Source organism: Phodopus roborovskii, unplaced genomic scaffold (assembly GCF_943737965.1).
Source record: "Phodopus roborovskii unplaced genomic scaffold, PHOROB, whole genome shotgun sequence".
NCBI lineage: Eukaryota > Metazoa > Chordata > Mammalia > Rodentia > Cricetidae > Phodopus > Phodopus roborovskii.
In genome coordinates, this window is record NW_026126418.1 from 77,229,342 (window position 1) to 77,239,001 (window position 9,660).

The 9,660-nt window shown below is 39.6% G+C and overlaps 1 pseudogene; it reads left to right on the plus strand.

Annotated features, from left to right (window-relative positions):
- Window positions 1–3,687: 3,687 nt before the first annotated feature.
- Window positions 3,688–4,213, plus strand: LOC127222145 (60S ribosomal protein L17-like; annotated as a pseudogene).
- Window positions 4,214–9,660: the final 5,447 nt, after the last annotated feature.

Below are 9,660 nucleotides of genomic sequence, written 5' to 3' on the forward strand. Positions count from 1 at the left end.
TGGATGAGGGAAATTCTTGAGGTCTAAATATTTTTATAGGACTTTTTTCACTTAATAGAAGTTCAATGTTAATTTTCAACATAAAATAATCAGCAAATAAGGTTTATAAATAGCTGAATATAGCTGAATATATCTAACTACACTGAGTAATGACATGATGTTAATTTCCTACCAGGAACTGAACAACTGGAACTGAATATGCCTGGAGTTGATTTAGAAACAACTTTCTAGGGCAATGGTTCTCAATCTGTGGGTTGTGACCATTTTGGTGTGTGTGTGTGTGTGTGTGTGTGTGTGTGTGTGTGTGTGTGTGAATAACCTGTCCACAAGGATTGCCTAAGATGATTGGAAAACAGATATTACGATTTATAGCTGTAGCAAAATCCCAGTTATTACGTAGTAACAAAAATCATTTTATATTTGGAGGTCACCACAATAGGAGAAACCGTATTAAAGGATCACAGCATTAGGAAGGTTGAGAACAAGGGTTCTAAGGTGTTGAGTGGAAAGTACATCACATGTTTGTTTATGGTGTTGTAAAAACCTTGTGACAAGGGTTATCAACTCTATCATTTTTGGGTAAGAGGATAACATTTATAGCAAAAACATTCTATTTCACATGAACCAGTGGTGGTGACGAGAGCTGTGATTTGCTTCACTTGGTCATAGTGTTTCCAAGAGAGCACATTAGCTAGAGACACTGTCACCAAGCCTCCAGCTCTCATTAGCTAGAGATACTGTCTATGTCACTCAACCTCCAGCTCTCAGTAGCTAGAGACACTAGTTATGTCACCCAGGCCTCGGCTTTCATTATCCAGAGACTGGCTATCTCATCCAGGCCTAAGTCTCATTAAAGACACTGGTTATGTCACTCAGCCAGCTTGCTTTGCTGTAGACTCAACACTTTTACCAGTGTAAAGTTAGAAGACAATTTCTGAAGTGCAGTGATCCTAATGCCTGCTTTTGTGGTTATTAATGTTATTATTCTAAAGGTGAACTCTCTTACGCCTGCTTTAGCAAGTACTTTCTTCCTCAAGAGAGCCAAAGGCAATGCAATAATTATACCCTGGTTGCCTCTAATTTGGAGGCAAGAATGGTAGAATTGTTCCCCAGGTCCTTTTGATGGTTTGAAAACTTAAAAAATAATTTGATTATCAGGAGCTATAAATAAAAGTATATGGAAATAACTATCTCATTTGACAATTAACTGGTTAATATATTTATAACAAAGGAACTTTGAGCACCTTGTCAACTATAGCTCTTCTACTAAATTTTGTGTCTTTAAAAAAAGTAAAAGAAGAGATTGATGACTACCTTATATGCCATCTTAGAGCCTTCATCCAGTAGCTGATGGACACAGAAGCAGACACCCACAGCTAAACACTGAGCTGAACTCCTGGAATCAAGTTTCAGAGAGGGAGGAGTGATGAGCAAAGGGGTCAAGATCAGGCTGGAGAAACCCACAGAAACAGCTGACCTGAACAAGGGGGAGCTCATGGACCTCAGACTGATAGCTTGGAAATCAGTATAGGACTGACCTAGGCCCCCTGAACATGGGTGTCAGACTTTGAAGATCCCTCATGGAAGGCCTCACCCTCCCTGGGGAGCAGAAAGGGGATTGGGTAGAAGGTTGACGAGGGACAGGAGAGGAGGAGAGGGAGAGGGAGAGGGAACTGGGATAAACATGTGAAACAAGCTTGTTTCTAATTTTGATTAAAAAAGAGAAAAAAATAAATAAAATCACTTCATTCAACTATCTTAAAAAAAAAAAAGTAAAGGAAAGCCCTCCCTCTGCTATATGGCTGAAGGGGCTGTGTCAGAGTGGGCTATAGAATTCACATTAAATCCTTTTTATTATGCTCTGGGATTCTTTGTGGATAATACCTTGAAAATGGAAACTACTCTCTGTCCTAAGCACAAGTATTTGGCCTTTTTCTATATTGTCTTACCAGGAGCAATGGCAGTAGCCTTTGAAGTTTATGGGTATATGACAGTTCATTAAGCATGAACTTTAAAGTAATTACTAGTAAAAAAGAGAAGTGTCTATACAAGAAAAATAAAGTCATTAAAAATAACATAATGATTCAATGCAAACAATGAAAACAGCAAGAACAAACAAAATCCTAAATTAATAAAAAGAAAAAAAAATAGCATCAGTTGAGCAGAAACAAATGAACAGATATTGCAAATGACATGTAAAATACCAACAAGATGAAATTGTGTTTTTAAGGGATTAAACAAATCTTTTGGTAGACATTTGGTAGAACATTTTGGTAGACAAATTACCCAAGAAAGAGAGATGACAAATAAGTGAAATCAGAGATGTAAAAATAGGCATTGAAAATAATACTATTGAAATCAAGACTATCATGGGATATTATGAATAGTTATCAATTAGAAAACATAAAAGAAATGGATAAATGTGGTAAGACAATTTTTAAAAGTGTTTTTTCTTATTTTATATATTAATCCCAGTTCCTTCTCCCTCCCATCCTCCCATGTTCACTCCACTGACCCACCCCCATCATATCCCCTATCCACTCCCCAGGTAGGATGAGGCCTTCCAGGAGGGATCATCAAAATCTGTCAAATCATTTGGGGTAGGGCCTAGGCCCTCCTCTGTCTCTAGGCTAAGGGAATATCCCTCCATGGGGAAGGGACTCCCAAAGTCCTTTTGTGCACCAGGGATACATCCTGGTTTTACGGTCAGAGGTCCCACAGACTGCCCAGGCCTTTTAACTGAGACCCACGTTCAGAGGTTTTGGGTCAGTCCAATGTTGGTTTCCCAGCTATCAGTATGAGGTCCATGATCTCTCCCTTGTTCAGATTAGCTGTTTCTGTGGGTTTCTCCAGACTGTTCTTGACCCCTTTGCTCCTCCCTCTCTGCAACTGGATTCCAGGACTTCAGCTCAGTGTTTAGTTGTGGGTGTCTGCTTCTGCTTCCATCAGCTACTGGAAGACTCTAGGTTGGCATATACGGTAGTCATCAATCTCATTATCAGGGAAGGGCATTTAAGGTAGCCTCTCCACTATTGATCAGATTGTTATTTGGGGTCCTCCTTGTAGGTCTGTGGGCATTTAACTAGTGCCAGATTTCTCTTTAAACACATAATGGCTTCCTCTATTATGGTATCTCTTTTCTTGCTCTCCTCTATTCTTCCCCTGACTCAATCTTTCTGCACCCTAATATTCTATTCTCCCTTCCTCTTCTTCCCTTTTCTTAACTCCCTACCCCCTACCCTCCCCCTCAACCACACCCTACTCCCAATTTTCTCAGGAGATCTTGTCCCTTTCCCCTTCTGTGGGGGACCATGCATGCCTCTCTTAGGGTCCTCCTTGTTTCCTGCTTCTCTGGTGGTGTGAATTGAAGTCTGGTGAGCCTTTGCTCTATGTCTAAAATGCATATATGAGTGAGTACATACCATGTTTATCTTTTTGTGACTGAATTACCTCACTCAGGATGGTTTCTTCTAGTTCCATCCATTTGCCTGCGAATTTCAAGATTCCATTTCTTTTTTTTTCTCCACTGAGTAGTACTCCACTGTGTAAAGGTATCACATCTTCTTTATTCATTCTTCAGTTACTGGGCATCTAGGTTGTTTCCAGGTTCTAGCTATTACAAATAATGCTGCTATGAAATTAGTTGAACAGGCTCTTCCTGTAGGCGACCTGAGGTGACCTGTGGAGATGGTTCGCTACTCCCTCGACCCAGAAAACCCCATGAAATCATGCAAGTCAAGAGGATCGAATCTTTGGGTTCACTTTAAGAGCACCCATGAAACTGCCCAGGCCATCAAGGGCATGTATATCCGGAAAGCCACCAAATACCTGAAAGATGTCTCTTTGAAGAAGCAGTGTGTGCCATTCCGGCGGTACAATGGTGAAGTAGGCAGGTGCGCCCAGGCCAAACAGTGGGGCTGGACACAGGGTCGGTGGCCAAAAAAGAGTGCTGAAATTTTGCTGCACATGCTTTAAAATACAGAGAGTAATGCTGAGCTTAAGGGTCTAGATGTTGATTCTCTGGTCATTGAACACATCCAGGTGAACAAAGCACCTAAGATGCACCGACGAACCTACAGAGCACATGGCCGGATTAACAGAAAAGGAGAAGATTGTTCCAAAGCCAGAAGAGGAGGTTGCACAGAAGAAGATATCCCAGAAGAAACTGAAGAAACAAAAGCTTATGGCACAGGAATAAACTCAGTGTAAAATAAATGCAGACGAAAGTAAAGGTCTTCTGGTCTTCTGTATAAGCAGTTTCAGATTGCCTGCTAATCAACCCTGTTGGGAGAGGGATGCTTAACATACTGCAGAGGTTTATTAAAGTGATGAAGCTATAAAACACTGCAAACAACAGCCATAGTTTTATCGAATTAGCATTTACTGGGGAACTGTTGTGTAAAAGACCTTGGGTATAAGTGAGCCTGTCTTTAAGTTAATGTGTGTTAGTGCTCCTTTCAGACTTGTTTAATATCTTAATTATTTGGGAGGGGAACCATATTGAACTGTTTTCTGTCATCAGTGACTTGGGAACAGCTGTTTTCAGTGAACTTTCCTGGCCTCTGAGGGCAGCCCAAAGAGGTATGCCCACTTTTTTTGAGCCTGGAGAGCAGGGTCAGCAGTAAAGATTGCATACTGTTCCTGCAGAGGACTTGGATCACCTCTGAACTCAAGCTTTGGGGCCTCTGATAACTAAAGTACAGTATATACACACGAAAGATGAATCTCAAGTTTTATAAACTGACATTACAGGGAATGTAAGGTATCTGATATTGGCCACCCAAGTAGCTAGGGCTTGACTTAAATCTGTTGAAATTGTAAATTTGAAAGTCATGCATTTGCTAAGAAACTTGGAAGTGGTTGCCTGTCAATACTGCACCAAGCTATTTTCTATATACATTTGTCTCTTGTGCACTTTTAATAAATTAAAAGATCCATGCTATCCCTTAAAAAAATAAAAAGAAATTAGTTGAACAGTTGTCTTTGTTGCATGGATGTGGATCATTTGGGTGTATACCTAAGAGTGGAATTGCTGGATATTGTGGTAGACTTATTTCCATTTTCCTGAAGCACTGCCATACTGATTTCGAAAGTGGCTGTAAGAGAGTGCACTCCCACTAGCAGTGGAGGAGCAAGTTCTAATACATCTTAATAATAATGGCCTGGAGTCAGATACAGGGGGAAATGCTCAGAGGTCAGAGAGATGAAGGAGCAAACCACAGTCATCTTACCTACTCAACTTCCCAGCCAAAAAGAGATTGACTTCCTGTCTTCTGCCACGTTTTCACTTCCTCTCTCTTCTCAGCCATCTCACTTCCAGTCTGTCTGCATAGACCCACAGACCTGTATGTTTAACTAGTGGCTAGCTCTGCCCTCTGATCTTCAGAAAAGCTTTATTTGTGAGAGTACAAACAAGATATTACAACATTTCCTCTTTTTTGCTTACAAATCAAAAAGTTTATAACTAATACAGGAAAAACCACATACAATAAGTACAATAGCTATATACAATATACACAGGCAATAAATTCAAGTGTCTAATCCCGATGGGCCCGCTGCTCTGGTGAGCATTGGGCCAGAGTGTGGGTCCAAAAACTCCCCCTCCATGGAACTTCCTGGGTCTGCTCTGAGCACACTGGACCTTCCTATCCACACAAGACCACTTTGAGGCTCTCTGCTGGAGGAGAGACCTCCAAGAGAGCTTGGATCATGCAGAGTTGCAGACATGGAACTCCCGTCCCACTTATACCCACTGGGAGAGCAGGATATACATACATACATACATACATACATACATACATATCCATCCATCCATCCATACATACATATATACATATATATCTATATATATAGGTCCATATATATATATATATATATATATATATATATATATATATATAGAGAGAGAGAGAGAGAGAGAGAGACTCCACCTGCACCCACTGGAAGAAGAAATGGGAAGACGGCAATACAAGAAAACACCCAACAATAGGAAGACCAGTATGACACCACCAGAATCTAGGGACTCTACACCAACTAGACATGAACACACCAAAGCAGATGAAGCACAAGAGAATGACTTAAAAATAACTTCATAAAAATAATAGAGGTCCTCAAAGATAAGGAAATCCCTTAAAGAAATGAAAACAAACAAACAAACAAACAAAAAATTGGAAGAAATACAGGAAAAGACCAAGTTAAAAAAAAAAGCAAGAAAAGACAACCAAAGAGATGAAGGAAACAATTTAAACAGTTCAAGACCTGAAAACAGAAATAGAGACAATAAAGAAAACACAAACTGAGGGAATGCTGGAAATAGAAAAATTGGGCAAATTATCAGGAACGGCAGATGCAAGCATAACCAACAGAATACAAGAGATCGAAGAGAGAATCCCAGGCACTGAAGAAAAACTAGAGGAAATAGATTCATCAACCAAAGAAAACCTTAAATCCAACAAATCCTTAACACAAAATATCCAGGAAATATGGGACATCATGAAAAGGCCAAACCTAAGAATAATAGGCATAGAAGAAGGCGAAGAAGCTCAGCTCAAAGGTGCAGAAAGCATATTCAACAAAATCATTGAAGAAAACTTTCCCAATCTGAAGAAGGACATGCCTATGAAAGTACAAGAAGCATATAGAACACCAAATAGACTGGATCAAAAAAAAAAAAAAAAAAAAAGTCCCTTTGCCAAATAAAATCAAAACAGCTAACATTCAGAATAAAGAAAGAATATTAAGATCAGCGAAGGAAATAGTCCAGGTAACATATAAAGGCAGACCTATCAAAATTACACCTGACTTCTTCATGGAAACTCACAAGGCCAGAAGGTCCTGGATAGATGTTCTATAGGTACTAACAGTCCATGGATGCCAGCCCAGGCTACTATACTCAGCAAAACTCTCAATCACTATAGATGGAGAAAACAAGATATTCAATGACAAAGCCAGGTTTTCACAATACATATCCACAAATCCAGACCTACAGAAAGTTCTGGAAGGAAAATTCCAACCCAAGGATGTTAACTACATTCAAAAAGACATAGGCAATAGATAATCCCAATTCACCAGAACCCAAAGAAAAAGCAGGGCAAATATATTCACCATAACACTGCCAACAATAAATCTAAAACAAACAAGAATTAATTAATGGTCCTTACGTTCCCTCAACATTAATGGTCTTAACTGGCCTATAAAAAGATGCAGGCTAACGGAATGGATACGAAGAAAGAATCCATCCACATACAAGAAACACATCTAAGCCTCAAAGACACATACCTCAGCATAAAGGGCTGGGAAAGATCTTCCAATCAAATGGACCCAAGAAGCAAGCAGGTGTAGCTATCCTAATATTTAACAAGTTAGACTACAAACCAAAATCAATCAAGAGATGAAGATGGTCATTTTGTAGTCATCACAGGAGAAATCCATCAGCACAAAGTCTCAATTCTGAACATCTATACCCGAAATACACCCATATACCCGAAATACATCTATACCCTAAAGGCACCCATATTCATAAAAGAAATGCTAGTGAAACTCAAACCTCACATAAAACCTCACACACTTATAGTGGGAGACTTAAACACACCACTCTCACCACTAGACAGGACCACCAATCAGAAACTCAACAAAGAAACAAAAGAACTAACAGAAGTTATATCTCAACTGAGTTTAACAGACATCTATAGAACATTCCATCCAAACATAAAAGAATATACCTTCTTCTCTGTTCCACATGGAACCTTCTCTAAAATTGACCACATACTAGGCGACATGACAAACATCAACAGATACAAAAAAATCGGAATAGTCCCCTGTATCTTATCAGACTACCATGCTTTAAAGTTGGAATTCAACAACACAAATAGAAGAAACCCCATGAACTCATGGAAACTGAGCAATGTGCAATTGCACCATACCTGGGTCAAAGAAGAAATAAAGAAAGAAATTAAAGACTTTTGAGAATTCAACCAGAATAAGGACACAACACACCCGAACTTATGGCAGTGCTATGAGGGAAGTTCATTGCACTAAGTGCCCATATGAAGAAAACAGAGGATAGTCAGGTTAGAGAATTAACAGCACAACTGAAAGCCTTAGTACAAAAAGAAGCAAACTCACCCCGGAGGAGTAGATGCCAGGAAATAATCAATTTGAGGGCTGAAATCAATAAAGTAGAAACTGTTGGGAACCAGCTGTCTGATGACCCCTCCTCCTGATGATGGGCAGGACGCTCATGGCCATGTCTTCTCTACATCATAACATACCTGGCTGCTCAAGCTTTACCTGGCTGCCAGGGGACACAGTTACACATGCACAAGTTTTCCTTTTAAAGCAAATGCGCCTCTCTCTTGCCTTTTCTCTCTTGTATCATGGTTTAATAAGGATAAGGATAAACAATTAGGCCGATCAGATGTTTATTCAGGGAGAAATAACTCACAACATAGACAGGTGAACACCAGCAGGTTCCTGCTTCCAAGAATGACTCCAGGAGTCCTCCTGTCCCTGTGCTGCAAGCAAGAGAGTATTCCCCCCTCTCCTCCCCAGACCTAGTAACCCAGGTCACTTCAGTCCCTGGCTCCACCCCCAATGGGCATGGTCAGTGTCTCAGAAGGAGACAAAGTGAAAATCCTACTACACACTCTCTCTTTTGCCTTTTCTCTCTTGCAATTTCTCTCTCTTTCTTGCTTTTTCTCTTTCTTCTCTCTCTCTCCTGCTTTCAGTTGGTCACCAGCTATCCCCCTTTCTCTCCCCTCTCTAAATAAACTCCACATGGGCACAGAGTCTCATGTTTGTGTTTCATAGGCAATAGCTGCAGCAAAAGAACAACAGAAACCAGGAAAACAATACAAATAATCAATGCAACATTGAGTTGTTTTTTCAAGAAAATCAACAAGATAGACAAATCTTTATCCAAAGTAACGAAAAAGCATCCAGAGAACATGCAAATTAATAAAATCAAAAATGAAAAGGGGGAAATAACAACGGACACTGAGGAAATCCAAACAATTTTCAGGGCATACTTTGAAAACTTGTACTCCACAAAATTTGAAAATCCAAAGGAAATGAACAAATTTCTGGATAACTATCACTTACTAAAACTAAATCAAGAACAGATAAGCAACTTAAATAGATCTATAATCCCTAATGAAATAGAAACAGTCATTAAAAGTCTCCCAACCAAAGAAATCCCAGGGCCAGTTGGCTTTAGTGCGAAATTCTATCAAAAAATTCAAAGGAGTGATACCAATACTCCTCAAATTGTTCCACACAACAGAAGCAGAAGGTTCATTATCGAACTTCTTTTTGAGGTCAGGATTACCTTTGTACCCAAGCCACACAAAGACACAACTAATAGCTCTCATGAACATTGATGCAAAAATACTCAATAAAATACTAGCAAATTGAATTCATCAGAGAAATCATCCACCAAACTGAAAAAGAAAAACCACATGGTCATCTCACTAGATGCTGAAAAAGCCTTTGACAAAATTCAACACCATTTCATGATAAATGTCTTGGAGAGATCAGGGATAACAGGAACATACCTAAACATAATAAAAACAATATACAGTAAACCAACAGCCTACATCAAACTGAATGGAGAGGAGCTTAAGGCGATTCCTCTAAAATCAGGAACAAGACACGGCTGCCCAC